The 24,407-nt window shown below is 38.7% G+C and overlaps 1 long non-coding RNA gene across 1 annotated transcript; it reads left to right on the forward strand.

Moving 5' to 3' along the window:
* The first annotated feature begins 9 nt into the window (after nt 1–9).
* LOC126419101 (uncharacterized) lies at nt 10–19,093 on the forward strand. Its single transcript, XR_007575935.1, has 3 exons — nt 10–67; nt 6,471–6,667; nt 13,389–19,093. It is a non-coding gene; the product is annotated as an uncharacterized LOC126419101 (long non-coding RNA).
* The last annotated feature ends 5,314 nt before the right edge of the window (nt 19,094–24,407 follow it).

Here is a 24,407-nt window from a genome sequence, read left to right on the forward strand (position 1 = left end):
GTCGCGCACCTCGACGACGCGGCCGACCTGACGCGCGAGCTGCTGCACGCCGGGGCGCCCGTCTGGGGTCAGTACACCTGCCGTGTCGGTCCGGCTAAACGGCCAGCTGACGTCCCGTTATGCCACGAGAAATGCGAGCCCCCCCACAACGAACTTGTGACGTCACACTAGACGCTTTGTCCGCCATACTTCGCGATAGTTCAGCTCACTGCAGGGCCCACAGGAAATCAGTATGTCAACGGAAAGCTCCCACTAAAGGTCTTAACTTTGTCGTGTGCTGTCGACAAATCGCACGCATTTAAATGTAAAGTTAAGAATTATGTAACTCTTCTGCTACAGTTAGTCTCCCTGCCGGAGATGGCTGTGTGTTCTCGGAAGACCTGCAGTGACACGTGCTGTGCTGTACATCTCGAATTTACCGTGATCTTCACACGAGACCGTGTGACGACAAGTTGTGTGGGGCCAGCTAACACCTTCAAAACTGCCATTCCTGTCAATTTAAAGCAAGAGCAGTCAGTGAGAGGAAAAACATCTGTTATTGACACAACCATCTTGAGAAGTAAATTATTGAAAGCCCAAAATATACATTACTGGTAAATACAATGTTTGTGTTTATGCATTCGTGTTTGAAGGACATTGTAACGTGACGATACAGAAACAACATAAACCGTCCGTGCCTTGATGGGCTCAAATGTTGATAAAATATTTGTTTCTCCCTCTGCAAGAATCGCAAAATGTATGAGTGTAGTAGTTTTGGACTCCGTGACGTATGGAAGTTTGGTGGTACTGGAGGCTCACAAGGGAACCTCCCAATCGCACCCCCGTCAGATTTAGTTATAAGTTGGCGCAGTGGATAGGCCTTGAAAAACTGAACATAGATCAATGGAGAAAACAGGAAGAAGTTGTATGGAACTATGAAAAAAATAAGCAAAATTTAGAACCTGAGTAGTCTACACTCAAGATAGGCAACATCAAGGATACTGTGAACTCAGGAGTGCTGTGGTCCCGTGGTTAGCGAGAGCAGCTGCGGAACGAGAGGTCCTTGGTTAAAGTCTACCCTCGAGTGAAAATTTTACTTTCTTTATTTTCGCAAAGTTATGATCTGTCTGTTCGTTCATTGACACCTCTGTTCACTGTAATAAGTTTAGTGTCTGTGTTTTGCGACCGAACCACAAAACCGTGCGATTTGTAGACGAAAGGACATGCCTCTCCAATGGGAACCGAAAACATTTGATCGTATGGTCATTGGTCAACCGATTCCTCCACAGGAAAACACGTCTGATATATTCTATACAACACTGGTGACGGCATGTGTGTCACATGACAGGAATATGTTGTCGACCCACCTAACTTGTACACTTGGCGAATGGGTAAAAAAATTCTTCTACCTTAGGTTTTCTTGTGGATGTGATAATCACTCCCAAAAAAGTGATGAAAACATAAGAGTTTGTCACATAAACTGCAACAGTTTTACAGTCGCACAGTTTTCCCTGTGCTCTGTCAAAAAATATGTTTTTAACGTTTTCAAATTTTTCCGTGTGTAGACTGTCAAATCTTGCATAAGTCCAAGCAAATCTGAACATGTCCTGGAATTTTGGAGAGTGAAGTTGATTATGTGTGAGCGCCTGAACTTTGATAATTGTCTGAAAATAAAAAATTAAACGAAGGACCTCTCGTTCCGCAGCTACTCACGCTAACCACGGGACCACGGCGCTCCTGATCTGGTATTATCCTTGATGTTATCTATCTTGCGCATGGACTACTCAGTTTGTATATTTTGCTTATTTTTCCATAGTTCCACACAACTTCTTTCTGTTTTCTCGATTGATCTGTGTTCAGTTTTTCAAGGCCTATCCATGGTGCCAACTTATAACTAAATCTGAAGGGGGTGCGATGGGGAGGTTCCCTTGTCAGATAACTGAAGTGGTTAAAGTGACCACAAACAGTAAGTGGAAATTCGGGTTCGAGTCCAGGTACGGCACTGATTTTCTTTTGTTGCAAACAGCAGATGTCAATACAGATTTGCAAAATGCAAATCCATTTCATAATATGAGGAGCATTCAGTAAGCAATTCAACACATTTTTTTTTTTCTGCCAATATCTGTTGAAAAAATTTGTTGTGGGACATTGTGGAATATTCCCATTTCTGCCCCTATAGTTTAACAAAGTTCCAATAAGTAGCAGCAGTTATACGTAGCCTTCAAAATGGCATCTCTAACGGGGGTACATTCTAAACTGAGAGCTTTCATTGAGTTTCTTTTGGCAGAAAACCAGAGCACCACAGATAGGCACTTGCAGAATGTCTTTTGGGGCCTGGCAGTGAATAAAAGCACGGTGAGTTATCGGGCGAGGTATCCGCCACCTACCTGACAAGGTTGCACAAACGTATCCGATCTCCCGTGTGTCAGCCAGCCACACACACAGCTGTCACTCCTACAATGTCGGAACATGTGAACAGTCTCATTAGAGGTGAGTTCTGTTGTCACAAAAATGCAAACCAACTTATCATTCTCTGTGACAACACAAGGCCTCACACAAGTCTGTGCAACTCAGAGGAGCTCACAAAACTTCATTGGATTATTCTTCTTCATCTGTGCTACAGCCCCATCTGTTTGGCCCAATGAAGGGCGCACTCCGTGTGAAGGAGTACCTGGATGACAGGGAGGTTATTGATGCAGCAAGATACTGGTTCTGAGTTGACCATTACAGTGGTACTATGTGGGCATACAGACCCCCCCCCCCCCCCCCCCTAGTATGGTGCCTTAAGGCCATCACATTGAATGGAGATTACATTGAAAAATATGGTTTTGTAGCCAAAAGAGACTGGAATAATATGATGTATTGGAACACCAAGTAAAACCAACCAGGTTTCAGAAAAAATGTTGCATTACTTATTGAATGCCCATTGTAATTACCACAGCTGTAATCGAAAGAACAGCATCCGTTTCTCCAGACATGCATGCATGTGTTTTTGGAGCCTGTGTGGATGTACTTTTTACATTTACATTTCATTCAATGTGAGGATGTCATACTGCTGCTGTGACAAACCAACTGTTGTTGTACAGTTTGTTTACTCCAAGATGATGATGTTCTGCCTGTTGTCTATGTTGCACCCATGGCTGGTGAAACATTTTGTTCAGTTTGTGATCTGTTGTCCCTAATCCAGATTGTGACTGTCATTTAGGTAAGTTTATAGTTTTATACTTCTTTATGCCTGTCAACTGAAATGCCTGTGGTACCAGAAAACAGTAAAGTCACAAAGGTGTGCCACAAAGATACCCAGGATGTGGCAAACATGGTGAATAATTTTCATAGTCTGCAATTTGCTGAACTGGTCACACATGAAGGAATTGCAATGCAGAGAAAATTAGAAACCAGGATTCCTACATCAAACCAACAAATGAAGGAATACTGGTTTCTAGTTTCCTCTGCATTACAATTCATTGATGCGTGACCAGTTCAGCAAATTGGAGACTATACAAATCAATAAAGTTGGCCACAGGTACTGGTAATCTTGGCACAGCAGTACTGTAATGTGTATAGATCATAGGTCCTCCCTGTTGCTACTGCCCTCTACCCTGTCCAGTCAGCGTTTCAGCTGTGGTGCGTAAACTATGGAGCACTACAGAAATGCTCATTGTGTGGTGGTGGTGGCACAGTGTGGTGTCATCATTTTGTCAGGCAAGTTGAGCGTCTGCAGTATGGAGACAACTGGAAGGTCGTCTGCCAATGATGTCATGGCAACTATTGCTGGTGCCTCCAATGTAGCCTATATTTTATTGGACACTTTTGAAACTTGTTTGTTGTTTGATCTTCATGCAGTGCCAATGTTACTTGCACTTGCAATAGTAAATGCTGTTTCCAAATAAGCAACAATAAATTGTTCAAAACCACAATTGTGTCTACTACACTGTGTATAGTCCACCAAAATTCTGAAGGGTTTTCTCACCCCTTGTTTCTCAGTACAGCATTTTTGCTTAGTCTGGCAATTTGGTGTAGCAAGAAATTAATTCAGCTTTTAGAATAAGATGACTTTGAAGATGTGGCAGGTGCTCGGTAATATCCAACACAAATGGTGTTGCCAGCTGGTCTAAATTGCTGATTGCTAATGTAAATTGTTCATGATCATCAGTAATTTGTTGGTGCATGAAAATATTTTCCCTAACTGTGAACCAACTTTGTGGTTGGTTGGGCATACACAGCTAACAGGGTGTGATAAAGAAAATTGGACCAGCTGACAGGCACTTCCTTGCTCCTGAATGCAGTTGTGATGTAGATGAATACACCTGATATCACCATTTTCATATCTGGCTTAATATTGCCTCAAAGCACGGCAGAAAGTTCATATACAGTATGTAGTTGTAATTTTTGTTTGAACAGGTATCAGGCACTGTTTTAGTATTTGGTTCTTTGCACACTTCTGAAATTTTGCGAAGAACTGTTGATCCCCATCATAATGTACTGAAGTCAAACCTGAATAACAACAAGAATGGACACACTAAAAACCCAGAGTGTGTAAGTGAGATTTTTCATACATGTAATAGGATACACAATATAAGATTACAAACAAAATCAAAATACAAAAACGAGGAGACTACTGGATCAATGTCTCTAAACAAAAAACTAGAAGATTACATAAGAAATGGAAAGAGTAGTGTAGAAGGTGACAGATTACCAAAAATACTTGGCAAAAAGAGTAGAGAATATCAAACAGTGGAAACTCCAGACAGGAATATCAACAATGTAGGAAAAGACAGATTGCTACTTACCGTAAAGAAGACACGTCAAGCTGCAGACAGACATAATTTAAAGACACTCACATAAAGTTTTCAGCCACAGCCTCCACCAGTAAAAAAGAGACACACAGAACATTCACACACACACACACACACACACACACACACACACACAAGCAAGTACGCCTCACACACACACAACGTCCAAGTCCAGCTACTCGGGCTGGAGAATATGACAGACTTACATTAAACTTCCACCTTCTGAATGCTTTTTGAAAATGTATAGTATGAAATCCACCTGTTAACTTGAGTTCATAATTTATACACTGAAGAGCAAAGAAACTGGTACACCTGCCTAATATCATGTAGGGTCACTGCAAGCAAGCAAAAGTGTTGCATCAAGATGTGGCATGGACTCGAATTATGTCTGACGTAATGCTGGAGGAAATTGACACCATGAATCCTGCAGGGCTGTCCATAAATTCATAAGAGTTCGAGGGGGTGGAGATCTCGCCTGAACAGCAAGTTGCAAGGCTTCCCAGCTGTGCTCAATAACGTTCATTTCAGGGGAGTTTGGTGGTCAGCAGAAGTGTGTAAAATGAGATGAGTGTTCCTGGAGCTACACTGTAGCAATTCTGGACATGTGGGGTGTCACATTGTCCTGTTGGAATTGCCCAGGTCCGTCAGAATTCACAAAGGATATAAGTGGATGCAGATAATCACATGGGATGCTTACACATGAGTCACCTGTCAGAGTTGTATCTAGACATATCAGGGGTCCCATATCACTCCAACAGCACATGCCCCACACCATTACAGAGCCTCCACCAGCTTGAACAGTCCACTGATGACATGCAGGATCCACGGATATATGAGGTTGTCTCCATACCCGGAAACATCTGTCTGCTCGATGCAATTTGAAACAAGACTCGTCCAATCAGGCAACATATTTCCAGTTATGAACAGTCCAATGTCAGTGTTGACAGGTGCAGGTGAGGTGTAAAGCTTTGTGGCATTCAGTCATCAAGAGTACACGAGTGGTCTTTTGCTCCAAAAGCCCATATCGATGATGTTTCATTGAATGGTTTGCGTACCAATACTTGTTGACTGTCACATTGAACGATTCTCTTCAGTTGTCATTGGTCCATTCTTGCGGGTTCTTTTGCTGGCCACAGCAATGTCAGAGATTTAATGTTTTACCAGACTCCTGATATTCACAGTACACTCGTGAAAAGGTTGTACGTGAAAATCCCCCCTTCATCACTACCTCAGAGACGCTGTGACCCATCGTTCATGCGCTGACTGTAACACCATGTCCAAACTCACTTAAATCTTGATAACCTGCCATTGTAGCAGCAGCAACCGATCTAACAACTGTTGCAGGCGCTTGTTGTCTTATATAGGTGTTGCCGACCACAACGCCATTTTCTGCCTGTTTACATATCTCTGTATTTGAATAGGTATCCCTATACCAGTTTCTTTGGTGTTTCTGTGTATGATTGAGATTCTTAATTCCTTGTTGATCTTACATTAAAATTTTTTCACTCGGCAAGATACATGATTGTGTTCAATCTCATACTTCATTTTAAATTCTTGAGTAGATGTTGAAGATATTGTTACATAATCTTGTGAAACTATTGTTATAAATATCTCATATGCATGAATAACCTCACTGACTAATCATTGCCTAAGAATATAGCTATATATTTTTAAATCATATTTTCTTGTGAACAGGTGGAGGTGGTCCAACAGAAGAGGATTCAGAGGATTCGACATTTGCAGCCTTTCTGCGTGCTGTGATGCGCCGCCGCCGTCTTGACAGTCGAGCACAGTATACACTGCACTTGCTCAGTGAGGCCATGGGGGAGCAGCCAGCGCGCATGCACCGCACTGTCATGCGCACGATGTTTCGGCATGCCAGATGTGTCAAGGTAACCTGACTACCTGTCCTCAGCAATCAGTTTATACTGAGGTTGGCATCGCAACACACCAAGCTATGTGAAACTGAATGAGACATAGGATTAATAAGGGGATAGGGATGAGATTATTGTTTAATCGCAGGTCCATTTAGTAAGTGCACAAATATCAAAGAGATAGTTATCGAACTCCAGTAGGAGATGCTACAAGAAATATCTTGTGCATCACAGAGAAGTTTATTGTTAAGATTCTGGCAGTGTACATTCCAAGAATAACCAATCTCATGAAATGACCACCATAGAAAAAACAGAGAAATCAGAGGCTTATTTACACTCATTCTGCTCACAGACCATTTGTGATTAGGACAGCAAAGGGTGTTAATCACAGTAGTACCAGCAGTACCCTCAAATACAAACTAAAAGGTGGCTTGTGAAGTATAGAGTAAATGTAGATAGCTGATCATGCATGAAGGCCACAGTCTAGTAAAAAGAGTGTGTTTACTATATATTGTACGTAACATACTACAATCCCCTAGATTATTAGGTATAGCATGACTGCAGCAATTGAAATGAAGGGAGATGAGGGAATGGAATGAGGCACAGTACATGTACTGACACTTAGCAAGAACACAAACAATCAGTTAGTAGCATCTGTAAATGATAGTCTGATGTCCATTGTATTATGGTGTATAGGATGTCTGTAGCTAAGTCATTGTTTGAGTTATGGCATTAAACTTATGACAATGGTATCAGGTGGAATGCCAGAGGTGCTAGAAGTTATCATGGAAAGGAGGTGTATCTGCCAGGTTCACAGCTGAACACATCATCATCATCATCTACCAAGACTCAAGTGCAGATTGTGCACCATACATGAGAGATTCCCATGCATCCAGACATATGAAATCATAGTAATTATACAATATTTTGGTGATGTACTGTAGTGTCATCATTTGTTAACGTGGTGTTTGCAACGATAATATATTGCTCAGTACCCCACATCACATAACCCAGTTTGGCAATATGAAAGCATTCACCAGGTTACCAAGTTACCAATAACAACACTAGTAATGCTCCCACGCCAGCTATCATCTGTCTCATCATCCATGGGTGTGTCTTTTGGAATGACATTTGCCTTTTGGGCAGGAAAAAGGTGCATTTCAGTACATTATTCAACCAGTATTTAATGATTCTGGTCATTAAATCTTACACAGTATACCTTTTCATATATTCTTCTTACACCAGTCACTCCAGTGCGCACACATAGAAGAATCATAAAAATTCTACAGATGGCATAGCAATCAAGCCATGCGCTCAACAATGCACATACTGCCTTTACATGAGCATAAGGCATTAGTGATCAGTGAGACATTTATGTTTCGAGCGGACATTGTACGTAAACATGGGTAAATGTAAGAATGTGACAGAGTAGCATGTTTGACCATGCCGATCGCCATACGGGTTTGAAGCTGATGGATGTATTGATGTTTGGCCACAGACTGTTCAGTTTATCTACAAGGAATAATGTAACACAGATGGCCACAAAACGTGATGTCAGAAATGTGGCTGGAATAAGATCCTGTGTGAGAGGGGCCTGAGATGTATTACTTGGCTTGAGGATCAACATTGTCTCCCAACCCAACAAGAATTGCTGCAGACAGTGAATGAATGTCTGTCCCCACCTGTTAGTGAGAGAAAACTGCTATGGTAACTGCATGCAATTAACGTTTGGAGATGGTCACACTCACAAGAGGCCATTGCTCACACAGGCACATATAGACAATGACAGCAAAGTTCATCAGGCTGGAAGGATATCTGACTGGTTTTATGAACACTTCCCCACTCTGACCTGCAAAATCACCTGATTTGGACCCAATAGAAAATCTGTGGGTCATGTCAGAACAGTGGTAAAATGCTGATATCAGCGTCCCCCCAGTTTGGTGGAACTGCACATTCCATTCCGCAGCAAGTGCCTTAACTTGGATGCAACATACCTGCACAACCTTGTGGTTCAAAATGGCTCGAAGCACTATGAGACTTTACATCTGAGGTCATTAGTCCCCTAGACTTAGAACTACTTAAACCTAACTAACCTAAGGACGTCACACATATCCATGCCCGAGGCAGGATTCGAACCTGTGAATGTAGCAGCAGTGTGGTTCCAGACTGAAGCACCTAGAACCACTCAGCCACAGTGGCCGGCCAACCTTGTGGTCTCACTTCCTAACTGAATCCACTGGTTATCAAGTCCAGAGGTGGAATTACGCAGTATTAAATGATGCTTGTCGTGATTTCTCTAGGCTTGACTACTTTTTTGGCTCGTGTTCTTGTTTATATGAGTTCACTGATTCCATTTGTGATTAACTGATATTGTAGTTATAGGATACTATGTTTCTACGTTTCTTGAAGAGGAAAATTGTACATTTATGAGCATAAGACCCAATGCTCTTCCATAGGAAATGCCTGATACTTCCGCATCTGTCAGACTCTCCATCCAAAATAACATGCTGCATCATTCTTAACAAGAATCCCTCAGTCCAGTCACCAATTTCACTTGATACCCCATGTAACAGTACATTCATTAATACATGTTTGTGGGGTGCTTTTGGAAAACCAGGAGATAATGCATGTACCTCATTGTCTTGATTAAGAGCTTTCAGGATGTCATGTAAGAAAAATGCAACATGGGTTTCATGTGACCAATGTTTTCAGAATCCACGCTGGTTGCCATGAAGATGGTCATTTTATTGGAGATACCTCATTATGTTTGAGCTCAGAATACACTCCATCATAATATGACAGGTGGATGTCAGTGATATTGGATTTCGTGGGCTGCTTCTGCCACTGTTCTTATAGATGTGTATGACCTGTGCTTTATTCCAACTATAGGGCAGATTCTTTCGTCAGAAACATCTATGGTACATTATGAATAAAAAAGGGGCTAACTTAGCCACAATTTCTGTATAGAATCTGACACAGATTCCACCAGACCCTGGAGCCTTGTGCATGATTTCGGCTTTTTCTTTACACTGCTGACACTAATATCTATATCACTCAAATTTGGTGTGGTATTAGAATTAAACTGGGGCAGCACTTCTGCGTCCTCCTTCATAAGCAAAGTTTTGAAGACAGTTCAGTACTTCTGCTTTTGCTTTCCTTTCTTCAGTTTCATTTCTTGGGTCATTCACAAGTGCCTGGACATTAACTTCTGATAACTTTTACATACAACCAGAATTTCTTTAGGTTTTATAAGAAGTCTTTCTGTAAGATAATGATATGGTAGTCATTGCCCTTCTGACAGCCAAAGACATCTCTCTTTGTCCAGCCTTGCACTTTGTTTTACATCTATTGTGCAGTAGTCATTGCTTCCTTAAAAGTTTCTCTACAAAGAATGGAAACCAGGAAGATTTCCTGCCATCTTGACCTATTTTATAAGGTAAATATCTAGCCAGCACTTGATCAATCACTTTTGTAAATTGAGCTACAGTACCTCTACATACACATGCCCAGAGCTAAAGGTTTCGAGTTCTTCCTTGAGAAATGGCAGTAGTACGTCCTTATCTCCTTTACTGAACTTATATTTTTTCTGGATGTTTTGGTTGGCCTTTACATTTTGGTAACCATTATTGCTGACTTATGATCACTGATGCTGCTTCTATGAGCTTCTTCATAAGAAGATCAGATATATGTGTTATCATTGTTCACCCCCATAGCTGAGCGATCAGCATGAAGGACCTGGGTTTGATTCCCAGTACTGGGAGGACTGATGGGAGCCTTGGTACAAGGTGCTCTGAGCTTTGTAAGGCTATGAGGCCAAGTGAGTAGGTACTTGACCAATTAGTAGTGGTTCCAAGGTCAAGAAACCCTAGGACAACCAGCAGAGTGGTGTGCTTACAACATGTCCCTCCATGTTGCTTCCAGTGATGTCTTTGGCAGAGGATGGCATGGCAGTCAGTTTGACCTGATTGGCCCATCTATGGCCAGAATGTAAATTTTATTGCCCTGTATGTGTTGTATTTACATCTAACAAAGGAAACTCCAGGTTGGAATATCAACAATATAAAGAGAGGGAGAGATTGCTACTCACCATAAATATGAAATGTTGAGTCACAAACAGGAATAAGGAAAAGACTATTACACATTTAGCTCTTGGCCAAAGCCTTCTTCAGAAGAGGGATCACACATACATTCATTCACACAAGCAAGAACACCTCATGCACAAAGGCCCCCGCCTCCAGCAGTTTGGACTAGTCCAAGATGCCAGAGATGGGGGCCATGCATGCATGAGGTGTGCTTGCTTGTGTGAATGAATGTGTATGTATTTCCTTTTCTGAAAATGGCTTTGGCCAAAAGCTAAATGTATTATTGTCTTTTTGTTCTGCCTGTCTGGAACTCAGTGTGTCATCTTTATGGTGAGTAGTAATCTATCTTATATTTTTAACATTTAAATCTAACACATTTATATTATGAGAGGGCTTCTAAATGAATCATCAAACTCCCCATCATTCCATCTTATTTGATGGGTCAGCAAACAATGCTTCTCCACCAATTATGGGCCTTACACTTCTCTCCCTCTTCAATGCCATCCCAGGTATGTCCTATCTGCTTGAAGTCAGATTTTACTGCGTCCTTGTACCTGACCATCGTCTTTCTCTTGATCTTTTGTTTCTGAGTATCAAATCATACAATAGTCTTGGTAGCATGTTTGCATCCATGAGTTGTATGTGTCCACAGCCCTCAGATACTGTCAGTTTATTTGTGTTGGAATCTTACAAACTGAGCCTGTTTCTGCATTTCTTCATTCTGAATTCCACCCCTCCATGTCGTTCTGACCACATTACAAACAAACCTCATCTCCGGCACATTAAAACTCTGTGCTGGACTGGGACTCAAACCTGGCCCCTCTGCCTTTTGCAAGCAAATGCTCTGCCAGATGCACTGAGTTATCCAAGCTCAACTCATGAGCCACCCTCTCAACTTTACTTCCATTAGTACCTCATCTCTTGCATCTTCTACCTTCCAAATCTCATGTGAAGACACAGCTTAGCCACAATCTGGGCGATTGTTTCCAGAATGAGTTTTCACTTTGCAGTAGAGTGTGCACAAATTTGAAACTTCCTGGCCGATTAAAAGCGTGGAAAGTAGGGGATGAGGTACTGGCAGTAGTAAAACTGTGAGAATGGGTCATGATAGCTCAGTCATGATAGGTCATGGATAGCTCAGACAGTGCAGCACTTGCTTGTGACAGGCAGAGGTCCCAGATTTGTGTCCCTGTCTGGCACACGGTTTTAATCTCCCATAAAGTTTAAAATCAGTGCACAGTCCTCTGCAGAGTGGAAATTCATTCTAGAAACCTCATCTCAGCTTCCTGAATTCTGCTGATCTCTACTTATGATAGTTCATATTTCATAACTATATGTCAGTATGGGCATGTAATAGGTTTTACAGATGACTCATTTATATTTTAGTGGTATTTTCTTGTTCCACATTAGGTCTATAACTGTTTGACAGAAGTTACTACCCGATTAAATTCTTGAGTGCTTTCTTTATCTATTGAACTACAATCACAGACAATACTGCCAAGATATTCAAAATTGTGGTAATCACTAGTTTTTCCCCCCATTTCAGCATGTCCCATTAGTTGCCTATATCTTTTCATAACAATCATTTTACTTTTCTTCTGTCTGAAGATGAGACCATTTACTTCAGCAGCTTCTGCCCATGAGTTTATTTGGTGTCGAAGGTCTTGTTCAGAGTCCCCCACAGACAAGCATCATCAGCAAGCAAAATAGCTTTCATTTCTTCACCTCTAATGGTTTGGTGTTCTTTTCTCTTCTAACTTTCTATTTTAATAAGTTCTGATAAGTTTGTGCCAAATAAAACAATATTCTGTCTTTAGAATCCATTACATTCCATACAGACTTTGTCTAGGACTCATTGTAGTGCAAAAGTATTGATTAAGCTCACATCAAACAAACCAAGAAATTGGGAACCCCAGTCATTTCAAAAGAAAATTAATAACGTATTTCATTAGCTACTATTCCTACAAATTAAATAAATTTCTAGATTCAAGGATTGAAAAGTTGTGTTAGCCACATGGCAAGCAGTGGTATTTGTTGCAAACCAGCAGGACAAGTAGTAATGTATTGTAATCAGTGCTCTGTATTTACAGATGTAAAATACTAACATAATTAAGTAAATATTATGCTACCAATTTTATACATGGTAGTTATTTAGCATAACTGAAGAAGCAGCAGCTTTCTAAGCGTACCAGCATTCTTTCTGACTTACTTGATTAAATTTAGCTTTGTTGTTGTTGTTGTTGTTGTTGTTGTGGTCTTCAGTCCAGAGACTGCAGCTCTCCATGCTACTCTATCCTGTGCAAGCTTCTTCATCTCCCAGTACCTACATCTTTCTGAATCTGCTTAGTGTATTCATCTGTTGGTCTCCCTCTATGATTTATACCCTCCACGCTGCCTTCCAATACTAAATTGGTGATCTCTTGATGCCTCAGAACATGTCCTACCAACCGAACCCTTCTTCTGGTCAAAAAATTTAGCTGTCATAAGTGTTAATAGCTTTAAGCAGTATAGCGTTAATTTTACTGTTAATGCAGTATATAAATTCAGTTTCCGTGACTTGCTTGTCTTTTGTTAACATATACGTTGACTCATTCCACATCCCAGGAAATTCTCCCTTTTGATGAATTAATGAATGTGTTCTCTGTACTCTATAACAGGTGCTAGGCCCAGTCTTCCTCCAGCTGAAGTCGCAAATGAAGCGTTACTGGACACAGCCCCTGGAATTGCGTTTCCTTTGCCGCAAAGCCATCAGAGGTGCAGTCGGACCTCAGCGTCTTGCACAAGGTGGTGCAGCTCAGCTGGGGCTGCCACCACCCCTTCAGAAATATGTTTGTTTTGAGTTGCAATAGACCACGTGATCAGTGGAGCAGGAAATAATTCTTGGTACAACTCTTTGAAACTCCAACAGCTTGTGTTTATTATTTTGATGTGCACTTATTCATCTTGTGCTTCCAGCACTGATCATACTAGAAAAGTGCACACAAATACTCCGAAGCAGAACTCTTGAATTTGAATTTCATAGTTGAATGGCACATTTGCGACCATGCATTCAGTTATCCGTGTGACTATTGTAACACCCTTCTCTTGATTGTAGATGGAAATGTGCCAAAGGCTACAAACGCTGATGAATGTTAAATGACAGTATTATTAATGTATTGACTGTGCATAAATGTATAACAAACAAGTTAGCAAGTGAGTTTGTAACAGGTGTCTTATTCTTAGCACAGCACTCTTTTCATGTAGTGAAAACTAAATTCTGGTAAAGAAGAATATTTACATACATGTTACCTGTAACTGGTCACAATGTTTAAACAAATTGCTCAGGAACTTTCTAAACTTACACAGGTTTCTTTTTTTCATAATTAAAAGGTCATATGATCACCTAACTCCACTGTTATTTGAATCAGTAGTTAATGTCAGTACAACAATCAGCACATATATTGGTTTGTAAGAATGCTTTGATGCCTGTTTTATTAACATTACGATTTGCTAAATGTTTGTAAAGATGACCTTCCTTTAAAGATGTTGTTTTATTTATATCAGTTACAAAATTGATATAATTTTATATCATTCTTGGTAGATAAAACCTTTACCAATACAATAACCATACAAAGTGAAGGTAACAATTCATTTCCTGTTTAACAAAATTAATTATTTAAGCTTCACTGCAAAACACAATTTTACAGTCAGTTGTCTTTGCTCCCACAAATACAGTGTTCTAGTACAACAAAGGATTTAAGAATGTCCCCATTGTATATACGTCAGATGCTGCTGAAAAGTAACTATCCAGCAGCCTTCAGAAGTTATTATTCTACTACATTTAATATCCAGAGACTGCTACATTACTCTTTGACTGAAAAAAAATTTTTTTTCCTTCTGCTTCGTTATTCACTGTAGCAGTAAACATATATATTTTCATATCTATCAACTCATTCATCACATATTGCTATGACATGATTTTAACTTCCTTTGATCAGGTAATGCACTGCTGCCTGTGCCTTGTAAGTTAAACACCATTAAGAGTATCTGAACACCAATGTCTGAAAGCAATAACTTTTTTAATGTGAGTGCATCAGTTATTACAGCATTTTCACTTGGAAATGCATTTGTAAAAATTTTGTAGGTATTGCCTTTAGATGACACAAGTGCCCTTCAATATTCAGAGACCACCAAAAAACATTACTTTAATACACTAACTTCTCACATTTTTAACTACACTTGTTCTTACAGAGCTACAGGAAGTTTGCATTTCAAACCTCTTGTTGTCTTTCATTAATAAAAAGCAAAGAAAACTGGATCTGCTAATATATTTTGAATTGCAGTAGTGCATTGTGCTCCAACTTCCACATGATAACACACATATACATTAACATCAATTTTAAAACTGCTCTCCATATAAATTATAATCAGTGTGGCAAATACTGCTCATATCATTTTCAGTGGATTTTTATATGCACAGCTGTTCTAACAAATGTCATGGATAATTTAACAATGACAAGCCTTAATATCTTTATGCAGTCAGTTTACTGTTACAAGAATACAGTCCTTCACGATTTAAGTGCCATTCTTATTCCTCTAATCACATTGTTACATTTATATCTCAGGACATATAGTGATAATAACTAGTGACAATTGAACAAAAATACTCACACCTGGATGTTATAGGATGCCTCTGTTTACTCCATTCATTATAGAAGAATTTTTCCATATACATATTTTAAACAGAAAAATCACTCTAATGGTAAATCTTAAACAGGACCATTAAGCATCACTTTCTTTTACTGGTATCAGTTTAGTTCATTATTCTGCTACACAGATACCTCGCATTATATCATGCAGTATTTTCCAACAAATGTGTTTGTTAAAAAATACAGTGGTAACCATTTTCCTTAGAGATTATATATATTAAAGAAAAGGATGCTGGATTCTTCTTGTCATCCATAAACTTTTCATTTAAATTTTATTTTTATTATAATGAGCCCCATTCACATCTACTGAGATACTTCCTTAATACACATATAAGCCATTGTCCATATAGCATAGCCTAGGACCTACTACTTTGCAACTGAATGTATGTGCAGTATTTGTGTGCACTTTTCTCCAGCACTGTCACACATATCAATTAATGATGTCTGCAACAATGCATTTGAACCAGTGAATTATTGGACAGACACTATTCATTTGTGTAACTGCACTACAGTTAAACACGTTTTTCAGCATGAAAATTGGTAATAAAATATACCAAAATTCTGTGATCTGTAGCCAGAACTGTGGAGAGCTACAAGGATAATTTTTTATCCATGTAGAAACAATGCCTTCATACAGAACTGTGAAAAAAAAGTGTAAACTAGAGATGTCTTGATAAACTGTGATGTTTATGTGTTTAGTAGGTTATTCTAGTTGTATAGTTTGTAATATAAGCTAGAACAGTGTTTGATAAAGTGTGAACTGACTCTGAACAATTTTACAACTAGGACATTAATCACAGCTTATGTGATGTAGAAGAACTGTCGTTTTGTACCATAACCCCAAGGTATATGAGTAAAAGTAGTGACAATTGTACATATTAGAGTCTGATCACATGTGAAGAGGCTTTCGTAAGTGTTAGTTTGCATCTATGCACAGTGTGTGTGTGTGTGTGTGTGTGTGTGTGTGTGTATGTGTGTGTGTGTGTGTGTGTGTGTGTGTGAAGGGTATTTGAATGAGCCCAAGAGCAAATTACACATCAAGGGTACTAGCTCTTGCAAGTGAGTATGTAGAGTCATGAGCACATGAATGACTCATAAATGGTTTTACTCTTGAAGTAGATATGGTTACACTGAGATAAGGAATACCATAAACAGCTGATTTTTCAGTACAGTAAAACTACAATAATCCAAAATAACTGGGACCAAAGCCTCACCAGATGGCACAGTTTCCATCTCATTATTGTTTTGAGTTGGAAGTATTAGTGTATCTTTCAGTACCATATCTGTCAAGAAAGTACCAATATTTATAATAAATAATATGTTATTTCTTACTTTGTGCTCATAATTCAATTAAAATTAGTAATTACATTTTGCCATGGATTTAGATACTTTCTTTCATTCGGACGAGACATCTCAAATTTTGGATTAGTGATGTAATACTGTATTTACACGAAAACTATTTTCTTGTTTTGCTTAAGTGTATGAAACATATTTTATCAGTACTCACTGCCACAGTATTAGTTTTACAGAGAAATGTCTTATATATTTTTCCTGACAAGATTTCAGGGATATTGCTTTGTTTCTACCTGGCTATGTTACACTGCCAGCTTCCTGATGAAGATGTCACCACAGGTGTGTGAACAATTGGGAAGTGTTGAATTTTCTGCTTTAATACATAGATTGTAGAATACCGCATGTACAGATCTTATAACTGCGAACAATAAGTGTTCCTCATTGTTTAATACACCACAACATTTGACATGTATGGTGTATTAAAATATTAGCTGAGAAGTAAAACTGGATTCCTGTTTGATGCATGTGATGCAAAGCAGGACAGCACATTTGCCCTTAAATATTTCAATTTGTCTTATTTGTAAATTTTATACTAGCTGAATAATGAACTCAGATGAAAATAAGTATTGTGTTATTCATCATTTTGGCACAGTTATTACTTTTCAGTTTAATTGCAGCACCATTGTATTACACTGTTACATTATTTAAAATAACTACTTATTTGGTTACATGTGGCAGCACAGTCAACTGGTCTGAATACATATTCTGAATATATAGATAAAAAGTGACAGCCACATTACCTAAATACAGACCAAAATTTCACACCTGGTTTTATAGAAAAGAAGTCACTTCTTATGATTATTTTCTTGTCATAGATGAATAATATACAGAGCTTCCAGGTGAGGTTATTGCATGTTTTCCTAATAGAATATGCAACTGGTAGGAAGTAGAAAATTATTAATCAAAATTCTGACCTTAAAAGAAAGGCTGAAATAAGACAGTCGTGTAATCCTAATTAGTGTTGCTTCACTCATGTCTCTTTCTGAAGCTGCATTTTCTTAGTTTGTGGTGTTCAGATATTTGTATTAATAGTCAGTGTTTGTTGTAGGAGTATATTCTGTAAGCTCCAGATGCAAAGGCTGTGAAGTCAATTTTAAAATTAAAATGTGTTCATGAACTTCACGTATCTGCATTATTTCTTTAGACAACAATAAATATAGTTGCTTGTTATGCTGTTTTCTATGTTTTGAAAAAAGAGGTATTAGCACTACAAAAAGAGCAAACAAATAAAAAGTTTGACCTGCCAGAATACTATAATGAGACAAATTTTTAGTGTAAATTTCCACTTGTAGTTTACAGATGTCTCATTTCTCCAAACAACAAATATATCTAAATACTCAGAAATTAATAGTAAATTTGTATTCTAAGTTTACCAGGGTACTACTTTTAATAAGAGAATTGAACAATCATAAGAAGTAGTCATTATAACAGCTGTATTACTCCACAGTATGTAGGCTACAGCCATTGCCTTTTCATAATATTATACATTCCCTACTAGTGGCCTAAGAAATTGCAATCAGCATTATTCTATTTAGAAGATGCTCCCACTGCCAAGATGCCTAATCCTTAACTAGGATGTTGAAAGCAATTAAAAACTAGCTGAAAATATAGGAATTAATTTTGAAGAAGTATTTTGTATCAATAATGTGACTGTGTTTATAGATGTACTCAGTCAATTGTGTACTTCAGTGATATGTTCTATAATACCAATTTGCCTTTAAATATATTGTTGTAAAATACTCTTTCAGTCAACAATAATGTTTGTAGTGTAAAATATAATTGAGCTTCTGCTGATTTCCAAATTCAATATAATTTTTTCAGAAGATTATTTCAAGCTAAAATAAGGCAATTGATTTATGTTTAACTATTTTGTACATTATTGTAAAACAAAGTTAGTTTGACTGGGTGATAAGTGGTTTTTCAGATTGTTTTTGATAAAACACTGCCCCATATCCAGTCATTAGGCTCATGAAATGAGTGATAGATGATACAAATCACGTATACACCCAACATGTTTGAGTAACTTTCATAATGTTCCTAATACAGTGATACACTGCCACTTATTTTGGTTATGTCAGTAGCATGCTAGTTATTATTTCTTCCATTTATCTGTGTTACTTCTACAATTAATTTGTCTTAGAAATATAGCTGTCAGCATTTTACACGATTTAAAGGAATAAATCAGTACAAGTGCAAAAGTTAAGAATTTTTAACTAGTTTACTGTTTATATATAAATATAGTCATGACTTTTTCTGAGCCTTTTAAATGGCTACTAGATAAGCTACATTTTTCTTGCCAAATATTTGTAGAAAGAATTTGCTCTGATGAAAAAAATAAATGTAATTTACTAAAAATAATTTGTCACAGTTGGCATCTGTGTTCCCTCCTAATTTCCTATGCAATATTATTAATTTCTTTACTGCTGTGATTATGTAACCAGCTTTCTGATTTATGTCGCAAGTACTGGTAGAACAAAATTTACTTTCATGAAAACACACACAAAAAAAAAAGAATCTCCAGTGCAACAGCAACATTACCTGTGCACCATTGGCTGTTATTAGTCAACACTTTTGAGTACCATAATCACATTGCAGTCATGACATGATAATACTTTTGCCAGACAACTGTAAGGGTTATGATGTTCAATTTATTCCATACCTAATGTTGGAATGCAACTTGAAAATGTATGCTGAGATTGATTGTGATGTAAGTTGGTAATCAGTTTCTTTACAGTGACCTGGTAAAAATATTGTCATTTTATACTTATTGTTGTACTCCAAAAGAAACAGTGTGGGTTATTATAAAAATATCCTCCAGCTCATCCTTGGACATACAATGGACTGGTGGTAAGTCTCAGTTGTGGTGACATCCAGAAGCCACACATTTTGCTATGTATAGCAGCACTTATTTGCCGGAAATGTTTGTTGTGGGACACAAATCAATGACTGACACTGCTACATATGAAAACAACCTTAATAAGAGTCATTAGCTTCACCTTGACCCATGTATCACTAATTCAGTGCCAATGACAAATAGCCTGTAGAAATCTTAAATACATTTGGAAAGACTCCAAAGTTTAACCACTGAACTGGAAAATATGCATCACTAACAGTTTATGCTCACATTCAAGGGGTTTACTGCAACTTCCTCACACATCTTTATTCACTATTGACATTAATACAATGAGATAGACTTCATTTCTCATATATAATACTGAGATATTTAATTACATACACAATTATGGATATTTAGCCACATATTTTAAATTGTAAAATATGTTCACAATCAAAAATTTCTTTTATGTTAGAAAATGGTTTTCTTTGAAATAATTTACAAGACATGGATTGTGCTGAGGGTGGTAATTTAGTAAATGCTTTTAGAGTGCTACCCATTGGGTAGTGGGCCGCATTTACCAGTACATGTATTGGAATTTCCATTTCAATTTTTCCTGTAGTACTGTGCTACCGTATATCTCCTCTTATTTGAAATTCTTTTACATTCAGTTTAATGTATAGTGATAAGACATACATGTACAGATTTACAATAGTAAGTATATTACTTTCTACATCAATCAGTTCAGGCTAAAACTTCAAGCTTTCAACAATTGCCTCCATCATCTTCATCAGGTGTAACTGACTGTCTAAGCCAAAGAGATAAGAAAATAAGGGAGATGCTATGACCTGTTAAGGAGAGTCTTGGCCTCAAGATCCCTGGGATTCAAACATCCCTTGTGAGAGCAGAAGCAATTACGTTGGTAAGTCCATTTGTAGCATTTCTGACTGCAGTGCAGAACATCAGTGGCACACTAAAAATCAAGAACTGGAGAAATCTGCAATTGCTGAGCACAGCCGCACAAACAAATGTAAAATACAGTTTGATGAAATGAAGGTTTTGTTCCAGGCTATTCCATATTGGGATTGTGCAATTAAAGAACCTGTAGAAATAAGGATGTGTGAGAAGAACTTCAACTGTGACACTGGATATATTCTCAGCAGAGCATGGAAGCAAGCTCTCAAGCAGAGGCTAAGATATTTATTGCAATTTTTATGCTACTGTGGTACTGATGATGCCTCTAGCACAGATGCTGACACCATCTGTGACAGCACTGTGTAACTACCAACCAATCAGAAGCTATCTATGGGCTACATAAGGCCACCATGGCAACAGTTCCGAAAGTCACTCGCTCCTGATGAAGTTAATGGAGGTAATCCTCAAAAGCTCAAGATAAGAAGTTTTACGCAACAGTTCCATTGTGAAAGACTTCATTCTCAATAAGCAGATTATGTTTTTTCATCAGAGGCCAGCAGTATCTCTTGGTCTAGCCCTATACATTTCCTTGTGACTTTCTTTGTATCTTCAATATATCATTTATATGTGTAGAGTGCCTCCATACCAGCAGTCCATAATATATGTGAGACTGGAACAGTCCAAAACAGGTCAATCTTAAATATTCTGAAGTAACTAAAACTCTCAGTTTCCACATAGACTATGTTACCCTTATTCTTTTGCATATATAACTGATGTGTTCTCCACAGGTCAACTTGGAATACTAAAAGTTTAACCATGTTATTTTCTATATTGTAAAATAATCCTAACAGAAGATGATGAATCTTGTCAGGGTTGCAAAGAAGTTTTTAGAGGAGAACAATTTCACTGTAGTGTCTAAAGATTCCAGTGACATTTGTTGTAATGCTGACATGTCTTGATGAGTTGAAATTATCCTTGTGTCATCAGTGTATTGGCTCATGAATTGGGGAGCATGATGTGACAAATTGTTGATTGCAATTATGAAAATAAGGTCCAAGAACTGGCGCCTATGCTACCCATTTCAACAATTTTCGTCAGAGAATGGGTGTTGTTCTCACTGAGACATACTGATTCCTGTTACTTAAGTTGGTTGATTTGGAGGTGCAGGCCAAACAGCTAGGCCATCAGCCCCTTCAGATCATGGAAGGGTGGGGAAGGAAGTCAGTTGTACCCTTTCAAAGGAACCATCCTGGCATTTGCCTGAAGCGATTTAGGCAAATCGTTGAAAACCTAAATCAAGATAACTGGACGTGGGTTTGAGCTGTCATTCTCCTGAATGTGAGTCCAGTATGCTAACCACTGTGCCATCTCACTCTTTAGTATGAAGCTATTAATGTTATTAGTATATTATGTATAATATGTACAAAGACAAAACAAGGAATCAGTTCGATGCTGCATAGGTCAAAAGTCATATCAAAATGAGAACACTTCACATCGTCCTGTGAAACGTAGCATGTTTAATTCTACTAGTTAAAATGCTACAACCACTCACCATTATCTTGTTATTATAACTATAGAATCACGATTTTACCATAAGTGTACATGTGATTATCAACTGTTCCATTTTTAAAGGGTTCTATTTTCTTCTCAGCCCCGGACATTGTGGGACAATTGCTTTCATTTAAGGGTAGCCGGAGGTGGACAAATCCAAAAAATTACGATTTTTTTTTTTTTGCTACCGAAAATTAATTGGAACATTCCTCTTTAATGTAAACTTCGAATTATTGTTCTACTCGCCATAGAAGTGGAGTTATTACCATTTTCCCCCACGCCTGCAGAGGAAATGTGCGGCCGCTGAATGCATCTAACACCCTCTCGTAACTTCCTGGCGAACTGCTTGGGATTTTCTCGGCCTGTTACGCATACAGCGCCTTATGTTACGCATACAGCGAGTGTGCAAGGGTTGGCTACATTGTTTTTTGTGACAAATGAAGCGCTAAGAGTGCGGAACATCGTCTCTTTGCTGTTTACCGTTTCGAATTAGTTCAGTGTTGCGCCTGTTGTTGGTAGTATTATAGAGATGGGTCGAGCTCGTTCATTCTCGTGAACTACTTCATTCATTTCACTCTTTGCCGTGAAGCGTTCAAATGAAGTAGTTCATTCATGAAGTACGGAAGGCTGGCGAAGTTGCCCAGTTCGCCGCTCAGCCGCGGCTACGCTCGCTTCGCCTCGCTTGTACAATGAAGCTTCGTAATACTTCATAATTTTACCAACAGATGGCCGAACTAATTTGCCGTGAAGCGTTCAAATGAAGTAGTTCATGAAGTACGGAAGGCTGGCGAAGTTGCCCAGTTCGACCCTCAGCCGCGGCTACGCTGGCTTCGCCTCGCTCGTACAATGAAGCTTCGTAATACTTCATAATTTTACCAACAGATGGCCGAACTATGCAGTAACGTGAACGCAACGTTTTACGCTCTTACAGTGTCTGAGAGTTAAATAGAGCATGGTCGAAGGGGACAAAGGAAAGATAAACAGAGAAACCTGTCACATATAAAGAAGGGATTACATTTAATCTTTCTCAACATTTTCTGATGAAGCGTCCAAAAAAGTCTTTATCCGCCAAGTGAAACCTTATTTGTTGTATTCATGGACTGAAAACTAGGGCTACCAACGAAATGCAGTCCAATTTTGTTCCTTTTAAAATTTAAACCAAAATAGAATGAGTATGTTTACCACTGTTACAAAGTCTATATACCTACGTTAAGTAATTATTCAGAAGTTTTCCTGTGGATTTTATTTTTGTTGAGAATAATAACCCACCAAATTCAAAACGTAAACTGTCACCTGTAGTCATGGTACGATTTCAGGTAAAATCCCTCTTTATTTTCTTTGGAAAGCAGTTTTGTGTCTGTTCACTCTTATACAATGGCTAGCAACTCGCGATCGCGTAAAAGTAGTGAAATTTGGGGTTTCTTCGCCGATTTAGTTGATGGGAAAGCAAAGTGCAATTATTGTTCTAAGTGTATTTGATATAAAGGAGGAAATACATTTAATCTAGCGCGTCATGTTCGAGTGCTGCATCCAACAGTGTCATTGTCAGTCAGACGCTTAGCGCCCCCTGCTCCTGCATCTTCCGATATTTCTTGGATAAAAAACCCGCACAATCCGGAACTAACGTCAGCTAATGCCAGAAGCGAACAGCAGTTGGTGCCAGAAAATAACAGTACCACTTCAGTATCAGAAAGCAGACCTCCATATCACGGTACATTACCCATGTATTTTCCGAAACCTCTTTCTAACAAAAGAAATCAGGAGATAGATTTCGCACTTCTGCAGACTGTTGTAAAGGATTATTTGCCCTTCAACATAGTGGAAAGCAAACATTTCCAAAGTTTTGTAGGCAAACTGAATGGTGCTTACAGAATGCCATCTCGGAAGACCATTTCCAATACGCTGCTACAGCAACAGTACGCCATCATGAAAGAAATTGTGAGAGCCAAAATTAATTCTGCGGAAGCGGTTGTGCTGACAATGGATGGGTGGACCTCAACTACAAATGAGAGTTATTTGTCGGTGACAGCACACTACGTTAAAGACCTGGAGCTGGCGTCTTCCCTCCTAGAGTGCTTTAAATACGACGAAAGGCACACGTCAGAAAAACTCTCGGAAGAACTGCTACGTGTCACAAGGGAATGGGGCATTCAAGAAAAAGTCGTCTGTGTTGTCAGCGACAATGCTGCTAACATTGTGGCAGCTATAAGACTCACAGCCTGGAAACACATCCCCTGCTTTGCGCACACACTCAATTTAATTGTTCAGAATGGGCTTCCGCACATTCAACCCATTCTGAATAAAGTAAAAAAAAATTGTTGAATTTTTTAAAAGAA

The sequence above is a fragment of the Schistocerca serialis genome, chromosome 9 (genome assembly GCF_023864345.2).
Source record: "Schistocerca serialis cubense isolate TAMUIC-IGC-003099 chromosome 9, iqSchSeri2.2, whole genome shotgun sequence".
Classification (NCBI taxonomy): Eukaryota; Metazoa; Arthropoda; class Insecta; order Orthoptera; family Acrididae; genus Schistocerca; species Schistocerca serialis.